We start from the raw sequence: 20,190 nt of genomic DNA, 5'->3' as shown, positions 1-20,190 counted from the left end.
CTGTGGCATTAGAAAAATTATGCAATTGCTGTTTCTTTGTTTGATTAGACTGACTTTACTCTGTAATTCCTCCAATGCCGCTCTATGGATGCAGTAGGTTTAAAGAACACACCGAATACTTTAGTTAACTTCTTTAATAACTTCAATCTTCTTCATATAACACTGCTTACAATGGCTTGTTTCTTTCATATTACAATGGTTTAATTTGTATTACATTGGGTTGATTCGATAGCTTATCTCGATAGATTCGTTAGATTTGTTAGCTTATGTTGTTAGATTAATTTGTTAAATTCGGTAGATTGTGATTACTCTACAGTGACTTGATTCGATAAGTTCGTAAATTCGTAAGTTCGTAAATTCGATAAGTTCGTAAGTTCGGTGGAACTACAAGTAAACACACATGCAACAGTTTTTACATACAGATCTACCTGCGTTACTAAACAGAGGAACACACAAGTGCATTAAATACCTATTTGGCCTTCTCTGTCTCCATAAAGCTTTTCTGATTGGAACTGTCTGTTTCCTCCTCTGTCTGGTGAGCATGTGTCTCTAAAATATTCTAGCAGGGAGTTTTACACATGCATAAATGTGAAACTGGCTGGGATTGGTTAAGGCTCTGTACAGTGTGAGGCTGTCTGTGATTGGCTCACCTTATACTAACTCTTAAAGGCATATTTTCCTTTTCTGCTTCTGCTAACACAATGAATATACAAATGTCATATAACAATCAAAGACATAAATTACAGCAATGATTCTGCTTTTGGCTTTAACATGTGCCCATATACACTGTACTGAGGTTATTGGCAGGTTTGGTATACACATATATGTGAACCATATTAGCAACCTAGGACTGGTCTTAGATGGCCAGCTACACCAGGCTTTTAATCCTTTAGTGGATTTTCCATGCTGTTCAAGAAAATGTTTGTCAGTACCATCTTCGATGAGGCAGCGATGCTCCCCAAAGCATTTATGTAGAATAAGGATGGTTCTACCTACATAATATAAGCCGCAGGGGCATGCTAGACAGTAAACCACAAATTCTGAAGAACATGTGTGGAATGCAGCAATCTTGTATGTTTTGCCTTTTATGTGGAAATCTTTTTGACCATGTTGGATAAATGGGCATGTTAGACAGAGAGGTTTATTTCAACGATACATGCCAAAGATAGGGAATAATCAAAGGGGGGCAATGTCTGGCTTGATGGATTTTAGTTTACTGGGTGCTAATTTGCTTTTGATATTACGAGCTTTCCCATAGGCAAACCTGGGTTTTGTAGGTATGCTGTTGAGCAGATATGGGCCTTGTAGAAGTAGGGCCCAATGTTTTCTTACTTTCTTATCTTTTCCATATGTATGTGACGACTGTGGAATTGGGTAGTAAACCTGATGGTGGGGTTACTCTCTCCTGACGACTGGTGTTGTTGGGACCTGTATTGTAAAGTGATTGGGCTTCATCGATGAGAGCGGGTGGATATCCTTTTTCCAGGAATTTGTCTTTAAGGGTAATGCTTTATAATTGATAGTCCTGGAGTTTAGTACAGTTATGTCAAAGTTTACAAAACTGACTTTTAGGAATATTGTTCAACTGCTTGGGGTGGTGACAGCTTTTGTAGTGTAAAAACTAATTGCCATCGGTTGGCTTGGAATAATTTTTGGCAAAGATACGGTTGTCTTCATGACACATGAGCAGGTTCAGGAAGGCTAGAGTGTTTTGATCTATCACAGAGGTGAATGTTAAACCCATGTTGGCGTTACAGTGGGCAACAAACTGTTGAACATGCTCAGCATCACCATTCCAAATAATGATGATGTCATCGATGTACCTGCCATAGGAAACAATGTGAGAGGAAGGTGAATTATTGTTCCAGATGTGTAAAAACGCCCAGTATCCCATGGTTAAGTTTGCATATGAAGGGGCGAAATTAGCGCTCATAGCTGTGGCTTGAGTTTAAAGGTAATAGTCACCATCAAATTGGAAGTAATTGTGAGTTAGACAGAATAATGTGGCATCCAAGATGAACTGGGCTTGTTTGGGATTGCTTGTAGAGTCCTGGGATAAAAAAAATTAGAGAACTCTGATGCCAACTTCATGTGGTATGGAGGTGTATAATGATTGGACGTCTAATGAAACCCATAGGTAGGTGTGTTCCCAGGAGTTCAGGGTGATATGTTCCAGTAAATGTATACGATCCCTGATGTAGGATTTTAAGTTTTGTGCCATAGGTTGTAAGAAGGTGTCTATGTAAAGTGAGAATCCACTGGTGACACTATTCATTGCTGCCTCTATGGGTCTACCAGGTGGGATGTGTGATGCTCTTATGGATCTTTGGTAGGTAATAAAAATACGGAGTGTGGTAATAGTCTCTGATAATAAAGGAGGCCTCGGTTTGGGAGATGACTTTATCGAGGCAGGCCTGACTGACTAAATTTTTTTGCCCCAATTTGGAATGTTGCTAATGGGTCACTTTTAAGTCTGATGTGTGTCACATAATAGTCGTGACACTTCAGTGATGTAGTCAGTTCTGTTGAGGATGACTATACTCCCTCCTTTGTCTGCAGATTTTATAACTGCACTGGTGTTGGTGGTGAGAGTCTGCAAGGCTGCTTGTTCAGGGGCAGTAAGGTTTTGTTTCTTAAATATGGATTTTTTGGAGGGATTACACATTTTTAAATCTGCATAAACAGCTCTGTAGAAAGCCTCTATACAAGGCCCTTTGGATTGAGATTTAGATTGAGGCCGTAACTGAGGGGGGGGGGGGGGGGGGTGTTGTAGAAGATGTTGAGTAAATATAGATAGGTCATCCTCAGGGATAGTGGGGGTATATCGGGATTCCGAACTCTCAGCATAGAGTTCCTGTAGCAGTTCTAGAGCTAGAGCATAGCCTATATTGGAAGATGAAGTGGTATGGTTGTGTTCAGTGTCAGGAGATGGATCTAGTTTGGCCTTCTTGATATTGTAAAATATTTTGAGTATAATATTGCGTATAAATTTATGGTGATCTTGAAAGAGCTGGAAGGGGTTGAGTTGGGTGGTAGGTGCAAAGGAGAGGCCTTGACTGAGTAGGCTATGTTCTTCTACAGTGAGTAGATGGGAGAATAGATTGAATATTTTTATTGAAGATATGGTTTCCTGGGGTGCGAGCTTGGGTCGACCTCCTCTTCCCCTCCCTCCTCTACGGCAAGTTTTATTTTGGGAGGTCTGTGAAGGAGGGAGTTTGGTCCTAAAAAAGACACCGTGGAAACAGAAGGACCGGAACTAGGAATGGTTTTAACATGAGTAGTCTTCGTGATAGAGGTTGTGGTAGTGGAGACAGGTATGGGTGATGATGATTGAATCTGGGAATTGGGTATAGCATTTGTTAGGTGAACGGTATTGTTATGTGTATTGGCACTAAAGGAAGCCGAGGGAATATTGGGGTGGATGGAGTGATGGGAGGGCTATGTTTGGGGTGAGGAGGTGATTGTCAGGAAGTATTATTATTAGATGAGTCAATAGGGATATTGGTGCCCCTGAAAGTGGTGGGGGGTATACTGAGGGAAGAAGAAGTGGTGTTTTGCCTATGAGTGGGGCGTGTATGATGCAGGTGAGTCCTATTGTTATGATGTAGGTTCTAATTGTTATGATTGGTCTTGGGAGGGGGCATTCAAGTTAGTCTCCTCAGGCTGTCCCCTCCCCGCCCCGGCCCTTTTTACCTATTTATTTGGCTCCACCTAGTCTTTGGCATCCGTCTTGAAGAAGGAGCACTGCGCATGCTCCGAAAAGCGTCACCGTTTCACATCCACGTCACTTCTGGTTGTAGTCTCCTGACCGTGTGCGCTCTGGCGTGCGTTCCAGCGACCCCAGAACTTGCAGCGGCCATCTTGGACATCCGATCCTCAGCTCCCCCTGCAGCTGCTGGCCGGCACAATGGGTTCTCGCACGGTGGATAGAGCCCCCGCATCCTGACGAATTTACTGAGCCGGTTTTTACTGCAAGTTTGTGTTTCTAACTATCATCATTAAAGTTCATCTGGATATACTGCACTTAGAAGCGCCTTCCTGTTTTATCCTCTCCCACATACAGAGTCTGCTTCAACTCCTAGAAGTAATGCCCAGTGCCCTTGTTCCAGTACTTCCTCCATCCTTGGCTGACATCTCTCTGCCCACAGCCTCCTCCATTGATGTGCCCTATATACGTCCTCTAGTATGTTGAACTTGTAGCGGTAGAGAAAGTAGGAACCTCAGCTGTTGAATATTTCTTTTCTATATAGTGTCAGCATGAATGCATTTCCAGCACCCTTAGGAGCCTTCACTTACCTTTTAACCTTTTAATAACTTCAAGATGTTTGGTATCCCTATAACTCAGAGCAAACTAGTACGGAATTCTTGACTACTTAAAAGAAACTTAAATCATACAACTCTTGGCCTTGTTCACACAGGCATCCAGAGGGCAGCGAAAGCAGGAGGTTGACCCACCATTTTACTGCACACCCCCCCAGTCACCCACCAGTCGTGGACATGTCTATACACATTGCCACAGTCAGTGTGGCAAATTTCATACAGCATTTTGCTGCTCAATATGGCAAGCAGTGCTGCATCCCAATCAAGTGAATGGGTCATGCCACAACTGCATCTAATCCACACTTTGTGTGGAGCAGTGGGATTCTTCCCCTCACCAAAAAAAAAAGTGTCTAGAAGGCAGCATAATGCCTCTGAGCCTCTGAACAGCAAGATCATATGAAAAAGCATTTTACCACTCATACCTTTTCAAAGTGGTCAAAATACAGCCACGTATTATTGTTTGTGATGCCTCTGTGGCAAAGAGGAAATTGTGGAGGGGGGTATTTCCCATCAAAATTCAGGATGTGCACATTGAAGTAGCTCAGGTTTCGGGGATATTTGGGCATAAGTGAAGATAAAGAATGACTATGGGAACCTGGTTTGCATTCAGTCTGTCAAATTAGATATCAGGAAAGATTTACTGTAAAGAGGAGCTCGTTTAAACAACACTTTCTAGTGGCAGAACTAATACGATTTCTCATTTCTGCATGCTAATAGCAATTTGTGCCAATTTCTGAATTTAGAAGATCTGCTTATATGCAGATAAGTTAATCCTTTAAACCAGGCTCTCTATCCCTGTTTGAATATCACTGGGCGTTAGATGCATTCGTGACTACTCCCACCAGTGAACGACATTACATGCTTGTACATTCGCGTGGCAATACACTGCTCCAAAGTTTAATACTTACTATTTTACTATGTAAAAAGAAAAAATGGCGGTGAGTGACCAGACTATAACAAGAACTCCATAAACACCAGACTATCAGCTTTTACTTTTTATTTCACGCTTAGTCCTCCCCACCACTGTCTTGATCCCTGTGAAGTGTCTTCGCTTCAGTGTAATGGAGATTAGGCTCTCTATTCCCATGTCCATTTTATAATGCAATGTCTGTTGCCTAAACCACCTATCAGCAGCCTCGGCTGATGTTACAGTAGGGTTGTGCCTATTCTGATGTACTGTACACAATAACTTTTAGAAAGTTGCTACTTGCATAGCTGGTTAGGTGGGGTGAATTTGGGGGTAAATCCTATCAAAAAAAAAAAAAAAAAAGTCATGGTAGTTTCCAGCTCTTTACTAGAGGTGCTACTTAGCCATTTTCTGCAAATTATACTGGTTGTCTATATGTGTTCTAAATACCTCTGATTTGTGATTGAAATTTTGTTTTAGTAAATGTTGTCAACACCTTTTCTGTATGGTCAATACACACAAAGTGTACAGGCTCTCCAAGAGCTGTAGCACCATAGACTCAAAGCCAGAGGTATTCAGGTCTTGGGCTCCTTTCACACGAAGCATCCAGTCAGGGCTGCCTGTCAGTTTATCAAGTGGGCCTGATCAGACAGTCCTTTCACCCCTATGGACTGGTGGGTGTAAACAAACGTATTATTTATTTAATATTTATTTCAGGTACTTATATAGCGCCATAAATTTTGCGCTGCGCTTTACATATTTATTGTACATTCACATTAGTCCCTAAGCCTCAAGGGGCGTACATTCTAAGGTCCCTAACTCGCATTCATACATACTAGGGCCAATTTAGACAGGATCCAATTCACCTACCAGCATGTCTTTAGAGTGTGGGAGGAAACCGGAGTACCCAGAGGAAACCCACGCAAGCACAGGGAGAACATGCAAACTCCAGGCAGGTGGTGCCGTGGCTGGGATTTGAACCAACGACCCTAGTACTGCCAGGTGGAAGTGCTAACCATTTAGCCACTGTGCTGCCCACTTATGTGTCCATTTATACCTACCTACCTCTGGTCTTATCCAATCCTAAAAAAAAAGAAAAAAATGGAAGGGGATCTGTCCTCTGCCTAGACAGATCGAATAAGATGGCACCCGTTTACTTCTGGATGCCCATAGTGGACACAGGTGGATCATCTACCCGCTATCCTCTGATCAGCAGGGGATCAGCAGACCGATCCCCTGCTGATCAAAACAGAGTCCACCCCATGTAAAAGGGGCCTTAATATACAGTGGGGCAAAAAAGTATTTAGTCAGCCACCAATTGTGCAAGTTCTCCCACTTAAAAAGATGAGAGAGGCCTGTAATTGGCATCATAGGTAGACCTCAACTATGAGAGACAAAATGAGAAAAAAAATCCAGATAATCACATTGGCTGATTTGGAAAGAATTTATTTGCAAATTATGGTGGAAAATAAGTATTTGGTCACCTACAAACGAGCACAATTTCTGGCTCTCACAGACCTGTACCTTCTTCTTTAAGAGGCTCCTCTGTCCTGCACTCATTACCTGTATCAATGGCACCTGTTTGAACTTGTTATCAATATAGAAGACACCTGTCCACAACCTCAAACAGTCACACTCCAAACTCCACTATGGTGAAGACCAAAGAGCTGTCGAAGAACACCAGAAACAAAATTGTAGACATGCACCAGGCTGGGAAGACTGAATCTGCAATAGGCAAGCAGCTTGGTGTGAACAAATAAACTATGGGAGCAATAATTAGAAAATGGAAGACATACAAGACCACTGATAATCTCCCTCGATCTGGGGCTCCACGCAAGATCTCACCCCATGGGGGCAAAATGATCACAAGAATGGTGAGCAAAAATCCCAGGACCACACAGGGGAACCTAGTGAACGACCTGCAGAGAGCTGGAACCAACGTAACAAAGGCTACCATCAGTAACACACTACGCCGCCAGGGATTCAGATCCTGCAGGGCCAGATGTGTCCCCCTGCTTAAGCCAGTACATGTCCAGGCCCGTCTGAGGTTTGCTAGAGAGCATTTGGATGATCCAGAAAAGGATTGGGGAATGTCATATGGTCAGATGAAACCAAAATAGAACTGTTTGGTAGAAACACAACTCGTCGTGTTTGGAGGAGAGAGAATGCTGAGTTGCATCCAAAGAACACCATACCTACTGTGAAGCATGGGGGTGGCAACATTATGCTTTGGGGCTGTTTCTCCGCAAAGGGACCAGGATGACTGATCCACGTACAGGACAGAATGAATGGGGCCATGTATCGTGAGATTTTGAATGCAAACCTCCTTGCATCAGCAAGGGCATTGAAGATGAAACGTGGCTGGGTCTTCCAACATGACAATGATCCCAAACATACCGCCTGGGCAACGAAGGAGTGGCTTCGTAAGAAGCATTTCAAGGTCCTGGAGTGGCCAAGCCAGTCTCCAGATCTCAACCCCATAGAAAACCTTTGGAGGGAGTTGAAAGCCCATGTTGCCTAGCGACAGCCCCAAAACATCACTGCTCTAGAGGAGATCTGCATGGAGGAATGGGCCAACATACCAGCAACAGTGTTTGCCAACCTTGTGAAGACTTACAGGAAATGTTTGACCTCTGTCATTGCCAACAAAGGATATATAACAAAGTATTGAGATGAACTTTTGATATTGACCAAATACTTATTTTCCACCATAATTTGCAAATAAATTCTTTCCAAATCAGCCAATGTGATTGTCTGGATTTTTTTTTTCTCATTTTGTCTCTCATAGTTAAGGTCTACCTATGATGCCAATTATAGGCCTCTCTCATCTTTTTAAGTGGGAGAACTTGCACAATTGGTGGCTGACTAAATACTTTTTGCCCCACTGTATAATCTAATTTAACAAACACGCACATTATTTTACAATACTAAAAATGTTGTAAACCCTTGATTGAAATAATCAACAAAATTGAGAAATTGATGTAAACCTCTAATTTAATGACATCTTGAAATGCAGAGTAAGTTGGGTGAGATATTTAAATTGGTGTGTGAAGTGTTGAACACATTTTGGTTTTGTTCTGTCTTGCCATAAAAAAAAAAAAAAAATCCCAAGATTTTGTTACCCATTCTTTCTAACAGATATCTTTCTAAGTCTAAAAAACTCCTTAAGATATTTCAGAAGACCTCGGAATAGTAGTTGGAGCTTATAAAACTGGAAATTTAATAACAGGTTATCAGTGACTTGGGGCTCTTTTGTGCAGATAGATTTCATATAGAGGAAATTCAGCCCTCTAATAGTGGATGCTCTACAAAGATTGGTGCTACGGCAGGGTGTACAGTGTGCAAACAGATACTGAAGATCTCTGAGACAACAGCGAAGGATCTGCAGGCATCTTCTGAACTTGATAATGCCTTAGCTCATAATGGGTCAAAAAGAAACCGCTTGACAAGAGTGGTATCCACGGGAAGTGCCCACAAGAGGGTGGCTACATACAAAAGCTGCCCATCTGAAGTGTACTAAAGACAAACCTTGATGTTCTAGCACTACTGGAACAATGTTCTATGGGCATATGAAGCAAGAAGTATGATACTTCAGGAAAAACTTTTGTTGAGGAAAAAAAACATTGTATGTACATTGCAAGGATTTTAGCAAACTTTGTTGCAAATTCCTACCTTTTCTTATTCTAAAGAAATAGCTGTTTGTGTCCATGTGCAGAGTAAATTTGTATGGGAGTGACTTCATAATCATCAATCAGCTGCAGCACCTGCAGGGCTCTAATGAGAATATTGGCAAGGTCTACATCTCTTATGGGGCCAGCTCATACCACAAGCAGTTTTTTTTTTTTTTCTGCTTCAAAAACGCATTAATAATAGGTTACATGGTTTCCAGTGGCATAGTTCACATCTGTTCCGTCTGTTCCAGTTCCAGAAAAAAAAATGCTGTATTTTTTCTGCACTAAACGTTATTTGAATGCAGTAAAATCGAAATGCATTGGAACGCTCATGTCCTTATTTAAGTTGAAGAAAAAGAGAGGGGGAAAAAATGAACTGGAACGCATAAAAAAACGCATCTGGACTGCATTTCTATGGTGTGAACCGGCCCTACGATGTTATTTCCCTGTTGCAGAGGATGCCAAAAATGTGACTTGTGTTAGTGCAGACTTCTGGGAAAATCAGTGAGCCAATCACACAAGCAGGTAAATTACATTTTCAAGGGGCTTTCTGTCCACCAACTGTGTACAGAATGTCCCCAGATAGCCATATTGTATTTTACAGAAAATTACTGCGCTGCAGATTGAAAAGGAAAGGTAATTTTACAATTCCAATATGACTTGAGTCGCAATTGTATAGGCTATATTTATTTATTTTTTTTATTTGCTTTTTTCCCCATGATAGTGGAGTTACCCTTTTAAAGCCTAAATGTGGCAGACAAAAATCTAATAAACAGTTGTTAACCCTTCACCACTAAATAGAAAAAGTTTTGATTTTATATGTACTATGACCTCATCCTGGCTATAAAACATCATAACCGCTTCCCCGCCGCCCTATAGCAGAAATGCTGCTACAGGGCGGCACGGCTGCGCAAAATCGTGTGTGTTTTTTTGCATTTCCGGGTAGGGCCATTCGCGGCCTCAGCTGTCTATCACCGGGTCCTGGCTGGTGATTCCCCGCTGGCACCCGGCGATCGCTGAATATCACTGACGGGAGAGACCTGTATGTAAACAATACAGATGTCCCCCCTGTCAGCTCCTGCACACTGCTTTGTATTGCTCTGCATCATGTAAAGCATGCACACAGTAAATCCGCCCACAGTTAACCCTTTGATCGCCCCAGATATTAACCCCTTTTTGCCCAGTGTCAGTACAGTGTCAGTGCTTTTTATTGCCCCCCAGTGTCAGCATGCCGCAGTCGCTGATTGCCGCCATTACTATATATATATATCTATATATATCTATATATATCTGTATATATATATATCCTAAATTTATGACGACGCGATTTTTTAAATTTAGGGTTTTTTTTCAAAATTGTCGGTCTTTTTTTGTTTATAGTGCAAAAAATTAAAACCGCACAGGTGATCAGATACCACTGAAATAAAGCTCTACTTTTGGGGAAAAAGGATGTAAATTTCATTTTTGTGTAGCATTGCATGACCGCTCAATTGTTAAAGTAATGCAGCGCGGTATTGCAAAAATGGCCTGGTCAGGAAGTGGGGTAAATCCTCTGGAGGGCAAGTGGATAATATAAACAAATAATGCAAGAAATTCTACAGTAGAATGGAGCCATATGTCATGTAAAAATGTTCTCTTGCATAACACAAAGCCACAGGAGTCGATTTAATACAGGTAACTCACACACCGTGGAAAAACTGTCTTTGCAATGGGACTTTTGGAGCACAAATTACGCAGAAAATGTTATAAAGGATAATAGTTTTTAAAAAACATTTTTTTTTATACAGTATTGTAAAACGAATAAAGTTACAAGATATGGCGGTATCACTGAGCGTAGTTTTACAGTAGGTGAAGAAAAATGAGTCATGCATGCATTCACACTTGACGTGTATCGAGAACAATCATTATCTCTTCTTCAGAAGTGCTCCAAAGTCAAGACCCCTATGATGAATATATCATTCTGTATCAACTCTTTACATAGGTCTAGCAAAAAAACACAGTGTAATTACAGTCTTATAACGCATAGTTTTACACTTACATAGCCCCAGGTAGGTGTAGAAGATATGAGAAAACCGCCAAGATTAAAATCATTAGTCAAACGACAGAAGTAAAGGAAGAAAAGAAGCCAAGGACAACAACCGCCGCTCTATTCGTCTCCTGGAGGGGCCCCTCCAAGACCACCAAAGGGTAACCAAGTGGGATACCTGATCCCCAATATTGGTCTAGGTAGTACTGTGTAAATAAATAGTAAACTGTAAAGAAAATTATAATGCTATATATATATATATATATATATATATATATCGGTGAAGACAGGAAAAGTAGAAGCACATACTAATGGTGCATGGGTGGTAGGAGACACTCAGTATGGGCAAGTGATGACCCGGCATCCAAATCCCCAAAAACAGAGACTCTTTTGATGTTATAAGCCTATAACAAACACAAATGGTATGTCCAGGCAGCGGCATGTAAGGCTATTCGCGTAGCAAAGGATTTCAACCAATAATTTTGAAAAGGTGTATATATCTTCCCAAGTCTGATTAGACAACATGTCACCATGGCTGCACAAGCAATAATGCACTCTCAAGGTGGTGTTTATATACCCCCAGTTAGGCTTAGAGATGCTCCAATCAGCATCTGTGACGACGAGGCACAGATGGGCAGACGTGTCGCAGCCCAGGCTGGTCACGGCGGTCCCTCCCTGCCGGCATGATGACGTCATGCGTCACACTGACGCATAGAAGACAGAACCAGGAAGGGAAGCGGCCGGGAAGAGTGCAAACCAAGCTTCTCCCTGCAATTCACACACAAGCATTTGTGTCCTGACCTCTATCCCTGTGAATTGATGTGTGTCTTGCTGGAAGCAGGCCAAGCTGATGTAATTGCCGTCTAGGTGAGAATTGCTGAAATGGGAGTGGGTACCTGTTATAAAAGGATATCTGCTCCTAGAAAAAGAAAAAAATAAATGTTCAAGGAAGGGGACGAGTGGTAATTGAAGTTTGTTTTTCATTGTGAAGTTCTGGTTGTATATATTGTATTTAATTTAAAACAGCCTGTTATTACTTGAATGGTGTTTTTAAATCACATTTTAGAAGAATTTATGTAAGAAATGCAGCTATTTTATATTTTTCGTGTGTATGTTCTATAGTCAGTCATTTTCAGTAGGTAACTTTAATCTAAAATTTTTTTTTCTTTTTCCTTTTGTTGTCTTCGTGTTTAATTTACTTGTATCGGTTTATTTAGCTTTTACCACTACTAAGAAGCAGATACAAAACACTCTTAAAGTGATTCTAAAGGCTCTAGGTTTTTTACCTTCATGCATTCTGTGTGTAGCACCCCCCTGCAACACTTACCTGAGCCCCATCCCAATCCAGCAATGTCCACGAGAGCCTTGGCTCTCTGGGGAGTCTCACTCCTGTTTGTCTGAGGCAGCAGCAGGAGCCTTTGTCCATCATGGCCAGTGAGCCAATCAGGAGAGGGAGGGGGTGGGGCCAAGTCACTGCTTTTGTGAATGGACACGCAAAACCGTGGCTTGGGAGCGCGCCTGCTCGGTTGCCCCCATAGCTGCTTGCTGTGGAGGCATCGACCACAAAGGACGGGCCAGGAGCGTCGTCAGGGAATCCCAGAAGAGGAAGATCGGGGCTGCTCTGTGCAAAATCACTACACAGAGTATGTAAGTATAATATGTTTATTTTAAAAAAACAAAAAAATCAAAATTTTAGTATCACTTTTAAATTTTTTTTTTTTTTTTACTTCATCTGTACCATTGCAACTGTAAAGGATGTTGCAATACTTGGAATCTGATAACATGAAAGATATCGATTGGGCTGGATTGTTAAAGAAGACTTGCAGTCTTTACTGTTTTTGATATATTACAAGTACCTAAGCTGCCACATATGTTGTTCACTTTTTCAAGTGATTCAAAATGAAGGTGATAGAAGAAATAAATAAATAATCTCACATTCCAGGTCTTTCTCACCTGATCTTTCAAGTCTCAAATACATGTTATAAAACCATAAAAGTCCTTACTTATTACAGGTCTGTGAGGGATTTTAAATAAGTAATAGAGAATTAACAGAGAGAATTTCCATTGACTTTGACATGCTGTGCTCAAGGTCTCTGCAGACCATTATCCTGACAAAATGTAAACGAGGCATGGTCTGTTTCTCTATAGGTAATGCCTACAGGAAAATTACAAAATCCTCCCTTGCAGTCGAGCCCCCTTGCACTGCAAGTGTTATATGCTTGATTAGTCTAGGGGCAGAGGAAAAGGTGTAAATGCTTATTCTTCACTCCTACAGGCTCCCTCCAGCACTGTGACTGGTCCCCTACAGCTGTCTCTGTAAACTGTGACTGGCTCTGGTAGCAATTCTTTCTTCTCAGTGTGTAATACAGGCTTAAAGCAGTAGTACAGTGTCCAAAAAAAAACCCCTGTCCCCCTGCAATGTAATGTCATAATGTGCTAGTATGCATCGCATACTAGCACATTATTAGAGTCATGCCTTAAAACCAAGCCCTCAAGTGATGAGTTAACACCACTGACAGGGCTTCCATCTTCACCCGGTCTACCGTTTTGAATGGCCGAGCTGTAATTACAGCACAACTATTTGAAAGGGATAGCATGCTGTCCCTTCAGAGCGCAGTGTGCATGCGGCAGTGGCCTTACCTGCTGCAGAAGTAGTGAATATCTCCTAAATGGTGCATGTAAGGTAGGTACAAGGAGATATTCCTTGTACCTACAGCTAAGCTTTATTATAAGTTTACCTGTGGGTACAAGTAAGCAAGTGGTGTTAACTACTGCTTTAATGTCCCTGTATTGTATATGATGACAGTGAGGCTCTGCACAGAGACTGGATCTTGGGGCGGAGGAGAAGAGCACTGGAGGAGGCTGGAGCGGTGGATGTAAGGCAAGTAAAGGTACTTGTACAGTAACTCCTAGGCATAATGAGCATTTAACCCTTGCCGTGGGGAGAGGGGGGAATCCCACTTCAGAGGTTGATTTTGTTTTTTTTTTGTTTTTGTGTTTGTTTTTTTGGGAGTTGGATTTCAAAAAGTAATGTAATTTTGTACAGGACCGAGGTTTCATCCAGCTGGGGATTGGATAATTCTGAAAGACCCCCTTGTCATGATCGCACGGTCGCCGCCACCAACATGCGACAATCGCACCACCGTGACTAACAGTAATACATCACGCAAGCGGCGTCAGACCCCCGACCTTCTCACTAACTCGTGACCGAAGGACCGGCCGATCTAAAACCGCAGTGTGACACGCGTAACAAGGCCCCACCCAGCTGCACCCTGCACAGCGATTGTCCAGCTAATGGGCTACAATCGGTGCCTGCAGCCTGAATACGCTTGTTACTGGGTTGGGTTAATTACACAACTAACCCTCTACTGCCACCACCACTTTTGTCAGAGACTGGGAAACTCCCGTTATCAAATATACACTATAATGATTGAAAAGTCGCCTGTCCAATACAGTCACTGCAGGCCGATTGGGCAGAGGATTAAACAAACACAGTAGCATCTCTTCAAAAGGCAGGAATTCGTGAATTGCAAGTAAGCGCTTAAAAACAGTTTAACACTTTCAGAAGAAAGATTTATTACTAAAAGAGTCAAACAGGTGCAATAAAATATTTACAAAGAGATGTCACTAAAATATATATATATGCATATAAAGGTACAGCAAAGAGATAATAGGAAGGAAAGTACAGGGTTAAGTTACTTGCTCTTATGCCTTGGTTTGTAAGCAGATCCACGTTGCATAGCGAAAGGGTCTCCCTAGGTGGTATCTTGATGGTTTTTGAAAGATGTATTTCAGCTACCTCCAGGCTTGCAGCCTGTCCTTTTTTTAAAATCCCTCTGCAAGGGGGGGTGGCTCTAGTCTGCCCAATACAATATTTTGGGCAGGATGTCAGTGGACTCTCAATTAAAACTAACAGTTTCATAATCCATGATATGAAACATAGGTGACAGCTGACCTGAGGAATGTTCAATTAACTGCTGGTCAGTTTATGAGGTTCCAACTTCTTTCAAGTCCGGGGAGAAGCTGTCTTAACTGTTTTTATGATGGGTGAGCCTACACAAGTTTCTCAGGTCAGTGCTTTTAAGTGAGAAAGGTTACACTTCCGCAGATGGCCTGACACTGGACTGAGGATGCCTTAACTTGGGTTGACCCCCCACCATCTGTCACTGAGGAAGGGAGGGGGTAGGGAGTGAATGATTGAGGAATACCTCAAATACAAAGAAAAGGAAAAGGGGAACTCCGCGTCCAACTCTGATGAGCAAGTTTGTTACACCCCTAAAATCTGTTTTTCATTGCAAGCAAAACAGTACTTTCATGTGCTCCTATTGTCAAGAGATAGAAGAAAAAAATATATTACCTTAAAATTAAAGTATCACAAAAAAAGGTAAGGATTATTCTGAATCCTAATCCCTAAACCTGAATTGAATCCCTAAACATGGCACTTAATTTCAGCATAAGGCCCTTATTCACACGGATGTGCCGATCCATGCGATGGGTCATCTTCAGCTGCCCTGGTTGGGTAGGTGTTTCATGCAGGCAGATATGAAGAAAAAAGCAACCGAATGCCTGAGCTCCTGCGCTGGACAGTGGACTCCACAATGTCAGTATCCCCACATGTGCATGGAAGGAATGCAAGCTGTGCTGCCCTCAACGGACCAGGGAAATCCTGATAGAACTGTATATGAAAAGACAAAAAGAGGGTGCACGGGCCTAGTGCATTACTTTTTAAAAACAGAGTTTATTGATAAAAAGTAAATTACTCACAAATAAAATCAAATGGAGAGCATGTCACAAGAAATGCAGCGTGGTCCAATCACCCTGAAGGTGGTCTGGTAGGGGACTGTAGACTGCTAGGTAGCTGATGACTGACGCGTTTCGAGGCTGTGCCAATCTTTGGCTCTGAGAGGCACAGCCTGGAAACGCGTCAGCCATCAGCTACCTAGAGGTCTACAGTCCCCCACCAGACCACCTTCAGGGTGATTGGACCACGCTGCATTTCTTGTGACATGCTCTCCATTTGATTTTATTTCTTTGTGACTATTTTACTTTTTATCAGTAAATTCCATTTTTAAAGGTAATGCACTAGGCCCGTGCGCCCTCTTTTTGTCTTTTCATATAGGTTTCATGCAGGCAGCCTGCTGAAATCAATGATAGGCAGCCGATTGCATGGACCTCAGGAGTACACTTCAGTGCGGGTCCGATATGCGGAACAGGACGCAGGATGCGTGCTCGTGTGAATGAGGCCAAACCCATAACCATAAGGTCTTTTGCACACCAGAGTAAAAAAATGCTGATTTTTTACTTGTCTATAGAATTACTAAAGAATTTTACTTGTCTATACTCATCTATAGAGACAGTTTTTGGCACCTTGCACACGGGTGTCAGTTCCTGAGTAAACATCAGTAAATTATGCCCGTGTGCAATGGACTGAACTTTTGAGGCCAGCTGCTTAAAGGATAAGTTCACCTTTGGGAACATGTTACATGTTCCTCCCGGGTTTAGGGTGGAACGTATAACACGTTCCCATAGCCATAGCTGCTGCCCACCGCCCTCCCCCTCCCTCTGACAGATGGTACAGGAAGAAGTCTCCCCATACTATCTGTTAAATTTGAAAACAGCGCGCACACCCTCCGCCCACACGGACGCATCATTCATTCACGGACTTCCAGAGCAGCTGTCGGCTTGCAGTTTTCAGTTAACTACTACGGTAGTTCATTAAAGCTTCCTATCAGAATTTCTGCTTGCTCGTACAATCCCATACGGCAAGCAGATATTCTGACAGGTTTGCAGGAGACCTGCATGGCATCGGCAATCTACTGATCGCTGGTGCAATGCTTTCCAGGCTCCTATAGACAAAAAGAATAAATGCACATTGTTTTAACTGCAAAATAATGTGCATTTTATTATTTTTGTCTAAAAGGTCAACTTATCCTTTAACCTCCCTAGCGGTATTCCCGAGTGTAGCTCGGGGTAAAATGTCAGTACCAAAAGCGGTAACCCCGAGCTACACTCGGGCTTACCATGCGGCGCTGCATAGGGATTCCCTGCGACGGGAAATTTGAAAATTTTAAAAGTCATTTTTTTCCAAACAAATTTTACATAGTAAAACATTGCTGTTTCTACCCATTTCACATACATTTTGTCCCTAGTGCTTTGTCCTGTGCCCTGCCTGCATTTTGTCTGTTCTTTCTGCCTGGAAACTGAGAAACGTCCATGGCGTCTAAAAAGGTCAAAAGCGGGTTTAGATCAGCTAGAGAACAGCGATAGTAAATCAGAACCACTTGCAGAATTGAGTGATAATGATTCGTGGGGAAATTCGTCATCAGACACTGAAAACGATTTTGCGACTTTGCTCAGCGATGTGCAAACTTGGCGCTCTATTTCAAATTTCAGTGTTTTTGGTTTGATTATATTATTGAATTAAATGTATTATTATTTTTTATGATTATTTATTAAATTATAATTTATGATTTCGTGTTTCAAATTTTATCATACCCGGGATGTTTAATAGACTCTTGTTCGGACAGATTTCAGTGAGTTATTCCTAAAAAATTACAGCCTACAATAAAAAAACTACATATTTCCATGCAAAATAATGGTACCGCTTTCAGCACCAAAAATCTGAAATAATCCTACCGCTAGGGAGGTTAAAGCCCAAGTTCACTTTTGTTGAAAACATGCAAAAGTATCTTCTACCACAAAATTACCACCTAGAATTTTTTTTAATAGAATAGTGATCTATTGAAGTTCCCTAAATTCATTACTGCTAAAAATTACAGTAATGGTTTAATCAACTTTTCTATTGCACAAAAGCATCCCTAATATAAGCTAAGTGCTATAGGATCTCCCCACTCCACTCAAATGTTGGCCAGATAGGTCTCCGATTGTGTAAAATCTGGAACAAGACTAAGTTTCACATCCTTGCTAGAGTCAAAGTAAGTGGTTGTGTAATAACTAAGCACACTGTTATCTCCATGATTTAATGATTTGACTGGAATTTCTGTTCTGCCTAAACCTCCAGGCATTGTACTTTAACTCAGCCTATTGAATTTGAGCATAATTTCACCTGCTATGTGTAGTAGCAAAACCACCTGAGCAGAAAATTGTTACTGTGCAATAGATCAGACTTGCTTATTTATTCAAAAGTTTATTTAGAAAGGTTCAACATTTCCACTGAACAATTTTCATCACGGAATGTGTTCAAAGGTGCAATTTCCTAACACTTCTCAAAATGCTTTACGTAAAGGCCAGAAGGAGATTTCTTGAAGGAGAGCCTAGCAGAAGATGTGGGGAATCAATTTATTGGACAGTCTTTTACAGAAACATTTAAGAAATGAACTTTCAAGCCTTACTAACCTTTGAAGGTTCTTAGCCAAGGCAGTGTATGCTTTATTAGAAGGGAAGATGCAACATTTTAAAAGTGATAAAGGTTTTAGACAAAATAATGAAACACAATCTTAACAAAAGGTACAGTGTATTTTTATATGTGTGTAATCCAAAATATAAGGTGGGACTCAAAGGGCTTGAAAGGTGAACACTCACTGATATGGTTTATTTCCACCAGACACATGCTCATCTCCCTTAGGTCCTGAGGAAGTAGAGCTTTTGCCCCATTCAGTCTTACCCTGGCGTTCACATAAAATCCCAGGCAGGGTGCATTTCCAAGTGTGAATGCACCCTAAACTTCACTAAAACCCGGAGATTTGATTTACCCCCTGCTCATTCCGAGCCTGACTTTGAAATCATGCGACTTACTGTGAAGTCGCGCAATTTTAAAGTCAGATGTTATTAAGACTTGCGGTGCGACTTGCAAGACATCTGTCTAGATGTCTATGCAAGTCACACCTAAAGTAGTGCATGCACTACTTTAGAAAAGGGTGCTGCTCTGACCAAGTTGGAACCGCTCGGATATGACCGCTCTAATTGCGAACAATAGGGTACGACTTGGAATGCGGTTTGCAAGACGCATGGCAAACAAATAGCATGCCAAGTTGCACCCAGTGCGACCTGGATCTTAGGCCCCTTTCACACAAGGCAGATCTGCTTTGTGATCAGCAGACCTATCCCCTGCTGAGCGGAGGGATGACAAGTCTGTATCTGCTCACTTTATGTAGAGCGGGCATGGACCAAGCCCACTCTGCTGTATGAGGGACTGGCTGTCCGTTTACACCCGACTGCCTCTGATCCGCCTACATGGAAGAGGACAGAATCTTTTGTTTGTTTTTCGTGGTCCGGATTGGAGGTAGGTAGGTGGGTGTAAACGGAGACAAGTCTGTTTTACGCCTGCCGATCCACAGAGATGAATGCACTGTCTGATTAGGTCTGTCTAAAAAAAAATTGACAGGCACCTGATCGGAATTGTCGTGTGCAAAGAGCCTAAAACCAGCTCAGCTGGTGCAATTGTCCTTGTTTATATCATCATTCTACAGGACAATCATTCAGGAGTTGGATTGTCATATTATTGTCGTATGGCTGTGGCTACCTTAGCAGTATTTTCCTTTAATAAATGCTTTGTTTTACATGTTCAAAAAGTATCGGTTCTTTAGCTATATGAAAATTTTTGTTTTGATCCATGTTTCTTGGTTGTTTACCCTGGGCACTCCTAGAACTTGATTACAGTTGAGAAATGAACATTGGATAGTTGAGTTACAGAGCAGAAATGTTGTTCTGTATGTACAAATTCCTTCTCCTGTGACTCTTCACAGCTGATCAGAATGCACACGGAGTAAGTGCATCTAGCCCGCTGCTTTCAGATGCATCAAATTGTCAAGTATGAGAAGCCCAGGGGACACTAGAAGAAAATAAATTTGTCTGCCAACTAAAGAAGCAAAATTGCTTTTCTTAACTGGTGAACTGCTGAGGAGCACTGGATTCCCATCATGCTGGGCTTGTATATTATGCAGCTAGCTGAGCAAGCAGTTAGTATGAGGAATCTATAATGCACAGTCAATATATAGTGTATTTCACTCAATTTTAATAAGAAAACTGTAAAATCTATTTTTATATTACAATATGGTTATAGAAAGGTTTGTTTTCTTATTGTTGTATTACTTGTTAAAGTTAAACTGTTTTAACTTTAGAATCAATTTAAAGTGTTACTAAACCCAGGACCCTGCATTCACTAGATCTGATCTCCCACAGTACAGAGAACATGGAAATTCAGTTATTTTCGTAAATATAGACTGCTAAATACCTTTTCTGTTCAGCAGTATATAGCAGTCTTGTGACTTCTATCAGTGTCCCCCTGAGCACTGGTTAAAGCTTGT

At 41.6% G+C, this 20,190-nt stretch overlaps 1 protein-coding gene across 1 annotated transcript in view; it reads left to right on the top strand.

The window, feature by feature from the left end:
* ATP2C1 (ATPase secretory pathway Ca2+ transporting 1) overlaps positions 1–20,190 on the top strand; it is a 163,016-nt gene that overhangs the window by 65,538 nt on the left and 77,288 nt on the right. The gene's annotated exons all lie outside the window — the stretch shown is intronic.

Source organism: Staurois parvus, unplaced genomic scaffold (genome assembly GCF_062004578.1).
Source record: "Staurois parvus isolate SC_StPar_1 unplaced genomic scaffold, SC_StPar_1.0 ptg000670l, whole genome shotgun sequence".
In the NCBI taxonomy this organism is placed as follows: Eukaryota; Metazoa; Chordata; class Amphibia; order Anura; family Ranidae; genus Staurois; species Staurois parvus.
Note: the sequence above shows the minus strand (reverse complement) of the source record. Positions and strands in the feature narration are given on the sequence as shown.